Raw genomic sequence first — 12,147 nt, 5'->3', positions numbered from 1 at the left:
GGGAGCGAAATCCGAGGTCGTATTATGATGGTTTGCAAGTTCTCGTTGCAGATTTCTCCAAACAGATCCAGGAAACGAGACCTGGGAACCAGCCATCTGAGCCACACACGGCAGAGTGGGTCCTCCTGAAAGTCATCAAACGGAAGTGGTCAGAGCCCCGGTGGACCGGCCCCTTCCGAGTTACCGAGAGGACGTCTCACGCAGTTCGTCTAAAAGGCAAAGGTGACACGTGGTTCCATTGGAGCCAGTGTGCAGCTGCAGAGGAGCCAGGCAGGACCACCGCAGAGATACAGAGGGACCTCGGAGAGGACACCCAGAGCGTCAGTTCGGCTGAACCAGACGCCACTCAGGTCTCAACAGAAGGGCAGAATAATCCCTTGACCTGAGCAGATCAGCAGGGCAGTCTACCCCTGACTGATTGAAGAAATCAACACACCATCCGTCGCAGATCATCAGGACCAAGATGCAGAGATTCAAGATAAAAAGGGGGCTTGTGGGGGAAACCAATGTATTGTGTGTAATGCTTAAATTGCTGATGATTATATTGCTTTCCATTGTCCAGACGGGAGAAGCCGCTTCGTTCGAGTGCGTGGGGTCAAGGGGAGAGGCCCCTCTGAAGCTTCAGTACCAGAGAGGCACCCCCACCACTTTCGTGTTCGACTTATGTGACGTGATAAATTGCCAGGAGCAGAATGCGTCGTACCGGAGTTATGCGGTGTGGCTTTGTTGGGATTATTATTATCATAATGGGTGCACCACTGGTCGACATTGGGTGAGGCATATGTATGTGGGGTGCGGTGCCTGGGACATGGTGGCGAAGTACACTGGGGATTGGGTGCCGTTTGGTCCAGTATATAATAGGAACTGGTGGGGTAACATCACCTTCTCCAGGGTAGCCCCTGGGGGAGGATCGGGCTTGAATCCATTGGCACTGTCTGTGGGGGAGCATCATCGTCCCCCGATGGCAGGGGATCAGCTGACCGCTCTGGTGGGTGTTGACCAGTTCGGACAGGACCCCTGGGGCATACTGTGCATCCAGTTTGTCGACCCTCCTAGGGAAGCTAGCCAAACGCAGGGAGGGCCTGGCATACACTGGAATGACACACTGTCCCCGCAGGTGAATGGGTCAAGGGTGCTCCAAATAGATTATACCAGGCTGAATCCCTTAGACATCTTGGGATTGACCACAGGGTACAGGGATGGCAACCTTTGGTTGTCCTGGATTGCCCAGACGGCGAAAGAACAGCAGATGGAGGGCTGTGTGGCCTGCGCTTCGGCCAGACCCCAGCTCTACACAGAACCAGCCCCATTACATGTCTCAGACACTTGGGGCTATGGTTGTATGATAGCGTTGACCCGAGAAGCCACCCCTGTAAACTGTACCACTTTGGCATCCCTCTTCCCACCTATTGATCCTAGGACCAAAGCAGGCCCATTTGTTCCCCGAATAGGAGAATATCTCTGTTTCAACTTCACGGGAACGGGCCCGTATATTGGGGACGTTCCTAGTGAGTGGTGCCACGGGACCTTACTTAATGGTTCCTGTGACACCCTGATTGGACATGTGGCCCGGTCGGGTCTCTATTGGTATTGTGGCCGGAGGAAGTTATATGTTAGGATGCCTTTTAGCGGCCAGGGAACGTGCGCCATGGTAAGGTTAGGGGCGCCGTTAGTTCTGATAGGGGAACGTTCAGGGATATTGGCAAGCACGGCCGCACCACTACTTACTGCAGTACAAAAAACGACCACATTCACTAGACACAGACGTGGGATCCCTACCTTTGACCCCACGGTAGACTCCCCAACCTATATTGACGCAATAGGAATACCGAGGGGAGTGCCTGATGAGTTTAAATTGGCCGACCAGGTAGCCGCGGGATTTGAGAACATTCCCATTGTGGCGGCTTTGTTTCCCATCACACCTAATAAAAATGTGGATCGGATTAATTATGTTCACTACAACGTTTTGCGCCTTTCCAACTTAACTAGAGATGCAGTGTCGGGTCTGGCAGAACAATTAGGCCCGACTTCCCTCATGGCGGTGCAGAATAGGATGGCACTCGATATGTTGTTAGCTGAAAAGGGGGGAGTGTGTGCTATGTTTGGGGAAGTATGTTGCACTTTCATCCCCAATAACACCGCACCAGACGGGTCGGTTACGAGGGCACTAGAGGGCCTTCGGACCCTCTCCAAAACGATGCATGATCACTCCGGGATTAATAACATCCTGGACGATTGGCTGACCTCCGTGTTCGGACAATGGAAAGGCTTGATAACTTCACTACTATTATCCATGGCTACTTTTACTGCTATTTTAGTGACTTGTGGATGCTGTTGTATTCCCTGTGCACGCGCACTGTCAGTTCGTCTTATTACCACGGTGATAGAGAAGCGGGATAACGCTTATGCGCAGATGCTACCTCTTCTGCCCGCCAGAAAAGAGGAGGCTCCTCCTCGGGAGGACGACCTGTATCGCCCGCAAATGTCTTTCCTGCGTATAATAAAGGAGGGAGATGATGGCCCTCCGCAGGAAACCCGCCTGTAAGGTGATCTCCTTGCAGAGATCAAAAGGGGGAAGCAAAATTTCATACTATGATTGCCTATAATCAGGTTCATTTCTTTATTACTGTTTTTAATCACCTGCTACATATTAATCACCATAATCACATATTATTGATCACATATTAATCACCATGATTACTTATACTACTTATAATCAGAGTGATCTCCTAGCGGAGATCAAAAGGGGGAAATTGAAGGGTTAAACATATAAGAATACAACTAATAATTTTATAACTGCATGGCCTCTAACCCAATGAAGAGGATAGACAGGGGAACTGAGACTGGGATGAGGTGATCTTGCCCGTAAATGGGAGAAAGCAGGAACTTACAGCAAGAGAACAGGTCAAGATGACCCTGTTCTAGACAGCAAGAGAACAGGAACCCATCATATTGCTGACACTCATATTTTACCCTTGTTTGGGAACATGCACACATACTAACTAGAGCAAAGTTAAAGTCTGATGTAGTCACGTAGATGGAAAAGTACAGACGAGGGGGGCCACACCCCAAAAGGCCTATAAAGACCTAGAGCCGACCCCTAGAGTTCGAGCATCTTCTTGTACATGCTGAATGTATGTCGGATGTTTGCTCCCAGCTTGCATGCAAACTGTTAGAAATAAACTGGTGACTTGCAACCACTCCTCGACTGTGCAGTGAATCTCTTCTCATCAACGGACCCGGCGGAGTTCTGACTCCAACAAAACTGTAGCCCGCTTACTACCCACAGCCCGAGGGAGAGACTGGCACACGCTACCCACTCATCCAGAATGCAGGGTTACACTAGTTTGATTATATGTTAACGTTTTCTGTATAATAAGATCTTGCTATATGTTACACGATCCCTTACATAAATCACCGACTTGAAGCAAAGGAGATTATATTTAAAACTGAACCATGGCTTTTAGAGAATTACATCCGAAATCAAATCCCAATATCTGTCAGAAAAATCGCGATTAGATATTGTCCTCAAATCGTTCAGCTCTATTGCAATTTATTTTAAATGCATTTAATGTATTGTGATCCCTTTTTAACACAAGGCCCAATGTGGCTCTGACTGTAATCACCTAGAGTGCGGCCCAGCGTGGCTCCTGATGACATGTTAATGTCTTGGAGTGAGAATTCCATTTCCATTTTACCATTAAACAAAATACGTTGACTTCAAGTATTAGCAATAAGTCTGTGCCATATCAAACCATCCACGATAACACTAGTTTTATGATTTTCACGTGATAGAAAAGTGTCATATGGCGATATCAATTATAGACACGATGCATTTAGGGCTGCCACTAACAACTATTTTTCTATAGATTAATTTTGACTAATATCAACTATTTTACTGATGGTTCAATTAATCTATGCAAATACTTTTCCTCCAGAAAATCAAACTGACCCTCTCATTTAAGTTAAGTTTATTTTGACAACAGCATTCTGTATGTCATTGTAGGGCTTCAGATAATGGACACCGGAGTTGTGGCGCTATGTGGACATTTATAATAATAATAATAATACATTTTGTTTGTGGGCGCGTTTCTAAAACCCAAGGTCACCTTACATAGCACATAAAAGACAAACAATAGAAACAATGTGTTAATCTGCTGCAATTCTAATGTGTGTGGAGCTTGCATGTTCTCCCCCTTCATCATGGGGTTTCCTCTAGGTACTCTGGCGTCTCCCCACAGTCCAAAAACATGCTGAGGTTACTTGGATTTACCAAATTGCCCATATGTGTGAATGTGCCCTGCAATGGGCTGGTGCCAAATCCTGGGCTGCTCCCTGCCTTATGCACCCATAGCCTTCAGGATAGGTTCTGAACCCCCCCACTACCCAAAATAGGGCAGGCAGTTTCAGAAAATGGATAAACCTACTCCTCACTGATCCAGACCAGGGATCCATTCTTTTGTGATCTTCTGCTTTTTGAATTGACTGAAAAATGCAGCAGACAACAATAAATACCTAGAGTAAGAATCTCTATAGACCTGCTAGACTGAGGTAAAGACCTTGACCTGTACTGTAGCTCTGCAGAGGCTGAGAGGACCAGTCTTCCTGCTAGTGTAACACAAGCTAAAACCCTGGCTTCCTTTAAATCAGAGCTAGATAAGATTTTAACAACTCTGAGCTATTATTTAAGTTCTCCACAAACAAGCTTGATGGCACGAATGGCCTCCTCTCGTTTGTAAATTTCTTATATGTTTTCCCCTCGCACTTTGCATGGGCAATGACTTGGCCTTAGTAACGTGTAGATTCATAAAAAGAAGAATGGAAGACATGAACACACATATATATTTAAGTATATATATATATATATTTATTTGGAAGGACAGGAGGAGGGGAGATCACATTGCAGGGAGCTTGGATAAATTGGGAACATGCACTGACTCGGAAAATCACCTGGTCAGAACTTTGGAGGTCAGAGCCAGCAAGACTCAAGTTTCTGATCCAGTCAGTGTATGATGTCCTACCGAGCCCAGCCAATCTGCATTGCTGGGGGCTAGCAGAAGCACCATCTTGTCCTCTGTGCCCTGCAAGAGGGTCGCTGGAGCACATCTTGAGCTGCTGCCCGAAAGCACTGGGAGAGGGGAGGTACCGATGGCGCCATGACCAGGTGCTGAAGGCAGTAGCTGACACCGTCTGTGCCGGAATCCAGCAAAGCAAGCGCCAGCCCATAGCAAGGCCAAACATTGTTTTCGTCAGGGCCGGGGAGAAGCCTCAGTCACAGTCAAAGGCCCCAGCTGGTCTGCTATCCTCAGCAGGTGACTGGCAGCTGAAGGCGGACCTGGGGAGGCAACTGAAGTTTCCAGACCACATCATCAGCAAAACACTGCAGGCGGAAGGGGTGGAGGGCCCGCTGTGAGCCAATCGAGGTTGGCTGCAGAGGATTCCCAGGACAGAGCCTGCACCGATCACTCAGGTTGCTTGGAATCAGAGGTTCTCAAGAAAGGAAAGCCACCAGAAACATCTGTGAGGCAGCGGAGAAAGCCTCTAGGTGGCTGTGGATCAAAAGGGGCGACGTATGGCTTAGTGCGCTGCTTGGACACAAGTCGGGGTCTGATCATCCCCGGCTGGGTCGCTCAGGTGAGGGTGTCTGATGATCTAAGACCCGAAACACCCTGTGACCCTGGGTTCATCACTGAGGATGTGTCCAAGCTGCACCACTAAGGTGTTTCTTATAACTAAAAATTATTTGGAAGCACTGGGGAGATCACATTGAGCGCATGCATTCCACAGGTTTATTTCCTGTTTGTCTGCTCCATTCTGAAATGGAAGAAAAAAAGCATTCATGAAGAACACAGACCTATAAAAGGTACCTGTGTGACACTGTTAAGGAAGGATCTGACTGGGAGAAAAGCTGGCTGAATGATTGCCTGGCTGCTGGCTGCAAATGTTATGTCAAGCTGTAATGTGGCATTAATCAACAAATGAGGGGTGATGATTAAAATATACTAGAGGGAGCCTGGTGGGGGCTTACTTGTGTCGCATCAGTCGGGCACCCTGGATGCTCTGTGCCGTTGCATTTGCAGCATGACAAGCCAAAAGGAGCCAGTTTCGGGGCTGAACTCTGTACGCGAACCTCATAAACACTACAGAGTAGCAGGTAAGAGCTGGGGAGACAGAGGTCAGGCAGGGGTCAGAGGCCGGACAGAAGGAGAGGAAGTCACCGCAATAACAGCAAGACTAGGGAGGTGACACTCGAACAGCTCACAGCAACAGGCTTAAAACCTCCTTTAAAAAGTCCCTCTGGAGTCCCGAGTGACTCCGTGGACGCTCACACAGACGGAAGGTGAACCCTCTGCCTCTTACCGAAGGTCATCCGGCCACTAATGAGGTCAGGACTTTTTTTCATGTCAAGAATCGCTGCGATGGGCAGACCCCAGTTTACGACTGGTCCCCAGAAGTGCTGAAATCAAACAACAAAACACAAACTCAGAGCTGATCTAACATGTAGCAGGGTGAAAGTACCAGTAAAGAAATTCCAGAGGATTCTTACAACATATTAGTGTGAGATTACTGAACAGTAGTCATAAAATTATATTTACAATAACAAAAAAAATCACTTTGTGACTTTCTTACCGTGCTTTTGTTGGAAGGTTTTCCCCAAAAGGCACATTTAGATCACGGAAAGGCAAAGAAAACAAACAAACAAAAAAAATAGATCATAATTAAGTGCAATTGTGTGATCACCAGCAGCACTTCTGCAATTATGGGCCCAAATGTAAGCAGTGACTTTATAGTTACATCTATAACACAGCGAACAGTTTAAGCTCCATATGCACTGATGGCAATCCACGAGGATTTTTAACCCTCTGGGGTCGATTATGTCGTCGGCATCGCGTACTTTTCGCTTCTATTTCAGTTTATATGTCGCTGAAATCTTATGATGCCACCTGAACGCGTAGCCGGCCGAACGCCGGTGTTGTACTCCCGTGTGGACGCTTTGATTTGCTCCAATGAGCAGAAAAATGGTCGGCGCTCACCTGGCGCCACGAACGCCAGAAAAACGCCTGCTACAGACGTCTGTGTGAACAAGGCCTTAATGTAGAATCATTAAAAAAAACGCTGGCTAAATCCGTAACCTGTCTTCTTTTAAAAACGTCCATTGTCGGAAGTATTAAAGTTGTTTTAATTACGTTAAACCGGCAAAAAAGTAAAGCATGTCATCTTACTTTGTTTTACCTGCATCGGGGGCGTGTAGTAACGCTCTCACCCGAAGATCGCTATTCACATTATAAATAGCCGCATTAGTGCGTATTCAAATCGCATTCGCATGGTAATTCGATTAACAGCGCAACGGTGAAACGCTATCCAGATACTGTACATCCCCATCCGCGCCATAAAAGGGGGGTAGGGACGTGGCCAGGTGACAATGGCTCTCATACACATGAAAGTTGCTACATATTCAATGAAAGGAGCCAGAAGTAGTGACATGAGTTAGCTTTATCTTATTTATTTATCCAACTGAATGTTGCATCTACACCATTTAATCATCTTCATATAGCCAAGACTTTGGTGATCAGATATCTGGGATCAAAACAAACTGCCAGCATTGCTTACTATTTACTTTTATAATCAATCTGCAAGTGTTCCAAACAACATTCTGCAATGTCTATACTTTGATGTCAAATTATAAACTTAACAAAAATCTGACATATTTACAGTATATATTAAAATAAAGATGAGTGTAATGGCAAAACAAATATATAAGAAATCATTTATTTGCCATGAATTAAGTTTATGATATTTGAAGGAATGTGTGATCATGCCCCAGTCAGTGAAAGTGTGTTTCCTACCGCTAGACCCCAGAGGGTTAAACAAACTCCGGATGCACATACCTCCTCATGTACTTGCGAAACTCCTTGGATTTGAGTTGGTTTATAGCTTTCCGAAACAAAATGCCTGCCATTTTGCGTCTACAGTATGTCGCCCTCTGTTCAAACTGAAATGTGAAGGTGAATTTGCCGTTTATATAGCAACGCAAATGACGTCAAAAGGCGGATTCCAGAACTTATATACAGTAGCCTACGTAAGCTACTGCTTATGTAACTGCATGACGTAACTATCTCATCATCTTGGAAACGGTCTGGAACTGAATGGAAGAATGTCAGTGGGCGAAATGCATTTTGTCAACTGAATAAATTCATTTTGTGTAGAAAATGCATATGCTGAACGAAAGTACTATTTTGTGGAGGAAGCGAATGTTATGAATGATACCGAGTCATTTCGTGGAAGAAATCGATTCTGTGGAATTACGTAGTGCTTTTGTAAAAGCAGGAAATGCATTTCGTCTTTTGCAGAGTCAGGAAAATGAGCGCTTGACACTTGGCACCCCATAGATTACAAAGTACACAGCAGGCATATGGACGCAGACACATCTGTATCCACACCTGTATATTTCAGTGTGACTTTTCATTTGATTCTTACTACAATGGTGCCTGCGGTTCACGAACACAATCCGTTCCAGGAAAGTGGTCGTGAACCAATTTGTACACGAACCAAGGCAATTTTCCCCATAAGAAAACATTGAAATTCGATCAACTCGTTCAGAAACATACCATATCCGAGCTAACGTGGATTCTAACACTATTAAATGAATTAACTGTTTCATTGTTCATAGTAAATTACCTGTTTGTTTAAAAAAGCCGTATATGTAACCGGTTGTTGTTTTGTTTTTTTTAAAAAAAAAAAAAACTTTTCGTAGCTGCATTTGTACTCTGTGGCTTTAGCAGTTTACACCCCACGCACCATAGAGCATACACGGTGTTTTCCAAATCGGCTGAATCTTTTCTTTTCGTCTAAGTTTACGTAAGTTTCATAACAGACAATACGTTATAATATTAGGCTAATATAGGTGGTATTAAATTAGTTTGTTTTATTAAGATGTTAGTGGATTTGGAATGTTGCAATGAAAGCAGTAAATTTATGCAGTTATGTCGGTGTTTTTCAGGAGACATTGACCTCGCATGCATTCAAATTTTACTCGTTTTAATAAATTAATAATACAATCTATTATACAGTTCTGCGCATGTCGAATAAAAAAAAAAAACACGCGAGCATGCAAAACTAAAACATATTTCTTCCGTGATCAAACTCATGTCACCGTTAATCTCTAACAAGACAATAGCGAACAGATAATACAAGCGCCCAGGAAGGGTACAGCAGTTTCTTCTGCTTTCTTCCGGTCATCTGCTAAATAAACGTATTAACTAACTGCTTAAAACACAGCGTCGCATGAGAATAACTCGTTGGTACAGATACTAGTCTAACCGTAGTTACTGTGCACATTATATTTTTTGGATTATTTTAATTAAGTGTATGTCACTGATTTATGTTATATTATTATTATGCTTTGCAGTAATTTTATTGAGGTTAATATATATTTATTTTACATTACAATGTTATGTTGAATGATCAGATTTAATATTAATTTATTTTATTTATAATCAGTTACAGCACTTTATTATTTCGGTTATATATACATGTGTTACATTTAGGTTCAGTATGTTCCCTTGGTTAACCGTATTATTAGTTCCTATCTGCCCTGGTACACAGGGGGACGGGTTTAGAGAGGAACGGTGGAGAGCGGCAGGAAAAGAAGTTGGAACTTGGAATGTACTGTTTTGCCATGTTTGTGATTATTAAAGACAATCGTTGAAGAAACTGTAGCCCGCTTACTACCCACAGCCCGAGGGAGAGACTGGCACACGCTACCCACTCATCCAGAATGCAGGGTTACACTAGTTTGATTATATGTTAACGTTTTCTGTATAATAAGATCTTGCTATATGTTACACGATCCCTTACATAAATCACCGACTTGAAGCAAAGGAGATTATATTTAAAACTGAACCATGGCTTTTAGAGAATTACATCCGAAATCAAATCCCAATATCTGTCAGAAAAATCGCGATTAGATATTGTCCTCAAATCGTTCAGCTCTATTGCAATTTATTTTAAATGCATTTAATGTATTGTGATCCCTTTTTAACACAAGGCCCAATCCATTTCCATTTTACCATTAAACAAAATACGTTGACTTCAAGTATTAGCAATAAGTCTGTGCCATATCAAACCATCCACGATAACACTAGTTTTATCATTTTTACGTGATAGAAAAGTGTCATATGGCGATATCAATTATAGACACGATGCATTTAGGGCTGCAACTAACAACTATTTTTCTATAGATTAATTTTGACTAATAGCAACTATTTTACTGATGGTTCAATTAATCTATGCAAATACTTTTCCTCCAGAAAATCAAACTGACCCTCTCATTTAAGTTAAGTTTATTTTGACAACAGCATTCTGTATGTCATTGTAGGGCTTCAGATAATGGACACCGGAGTTGTGGCGCTATGTGGACATTTATAATAATAATAATAATACATTTTGTTTGTGGGCGCGTTTCTAAAACCCAAGGTCACCTTACATAGCACATAAAAGACAAACAATAGAAACAATGTGTTAATCTGCTGCAATTCTAATGTGTGTGGAGCTTGCATGTTCTCCCCCTTCATCATGGGGTTTCCTCTAGGTACTCTGGCGTCTCCCCACAGTCCAAAAACATGCTGAGGTTACTTGGATTTACCAAATTGCCCATATGTGTGAATGTGCCCTGCAATGGGCTGGTGCCAAATCCTGGGCTGCTCCCTGCCTTATGCACCCATAGCCTTCAGGATAGGTTCTGAACCCCCCCACTACCCAAAATAGGGCAGGCAGTTTCAGAAAATGGATAAACCTACTCCTCACTGATCCAGACCAGGGATCCATTCTTTTGTGATCTTCTGCTTTTTGAATTGACTGAAAAATGCAGCAGACAACAATAAATACCTAGAGTAAGAATCTCTATAGACCTGCTAGACTGAGGTAAAGACCTTGACCTGTACTGTAGCTCTGCAGAGGCTGAGAGGACCAGTCTTCCTGCTAGTGTAACACAAGCTAAAACCCTGGCTTCCTTTAAATCAGAGCTAGATAAGATTTTAACAACTCTGAGCTATTATTTAAGTTCTCCACAAACAAGCTTGATGGCACGAATGGCCTCCTCTCGTTTGTAAATTTCTTATATGTTTTCCCCTCGCACTTTGCATGGGCAATGACTTGGCCTTAGTAACGTGTAGATTCATAAAAAGAAGAATGGAAGACATGAACACACATATATATTTAAGTATATATATATATATATATATTTATTTGGAAGGACAGGAGGAGGGGAGATCACATTGCAGGGAGCTTGGATAAATTGGGAACATGCACTGACTCGGAAAATCACCTGGTCAGAACTTTGGAGGTCAGAGCCAGCAAGACTCAAGTTTCTGATCCAGTCAGTGTATGATGTCCTACCGAGCCCAGCCAATCTGCATTGCTGGGGGCTAGCAGAAGCACCATCTTGTCCTCTGTGCCCTGCAAGAGGGTCGCTGGAGCACATCTTGAGCTGCTGCCCGAAAGCACTGGGAGAGGGGAGGTACCGATGGCGCCATGACCAGGTGCTGAAGGCAGTAGCTGACACCGTCTGTGCCGGAATCCAGCAAAGCAAGCGCCAGCCCATAGCAAGGCCAAACATTGTTTTCGTCAGGGCCGGGGAGAAGCCTCAGTCACAGTCAAAGGCCCCAGCTGGTCTGCTATCCTCAGCAGGTGACTGGCAGCTGAAGGCGGACCTGGGGAGGCAACTGAAGTTTCCAGACCACATCATCAGCAAAACACTGCAGGCGGAAGGGGTGGAGGGCCCGCTGTGAGCCAATCGAGGTTGGCTGCAGAGGATTCCCAGGACAGAGCCTGCACCGATCACTCAGGTTGCTTGGAATCAGAGGTTCTCAAGAAAGGAAAGCCACCAGAAACATCTGTGAGGCAGCGGAGAAAGCCTCTAGGTGGCTGTGGATCAAAAGGGGCGACGTATGGCTTAGTGCGCTGCTTGGACACAAGTCGGGGTCTGATCATCCCCGGCTGGGTCGCTCAGGTGAGGGTGTCTGATGATCTAAGACCCGAAACACCCTGTGACCCTGGGTTCATCACTGAGGATGTGTCCAAGCTGCACCACTAAGGTGTTTCTTATAACTAAAAATTATTTGGAAGCACTGGGGAGATCACATTGAG

General features: G+C 44.5%; 1 long non-coding RNA gene across 1 annotated transcript; it reads right to left on the bottom strand.

Annotated features, from left to right (window-relative positions):
• Positions 1-4,844: 4,844 nt before the first annotated feature.
• LOC140580996 (uncharacterized) lies at positions 4,845-8,017 on the bottom strand. Its single transcript, XR_011984100.1, has 4 exons — positions 6,631-8,017; positions 6,361-6,457; positions 6,029-6,161; positions 4,845-5,814 (listed from the first exon to the last, which is right to left on the bottom strand). It is a non-coding gene; the product is annotated as an uncharacterized lncRNA (long non-coding RNA).
• Between the last annotated feature and the right edge of the window lie 4,130 nt (positions 8,018-12,147).

The sequence above is a fragment of the Paramormyrops kingsleyae genome, chromosome 19, assembly GCF_048594095.1.
Source record: "Paramormyrops kingsleyae isolate MSU_618 chromosome 19, PKINGS_0.4, whole genome shotgun sequence".
In the NCBI taxonomy this organism is placed as follows: domain Eukaryota; kingdom Metazoa; phylum Chordata; class Actinopteri; order Osteoglossiformes; family Mormyridae; genus Paramormyrops; species Paramormyrops kingsleyae.
This window is presented reverse-complemented; position numbering and strand designations above follow the sequence as displayed.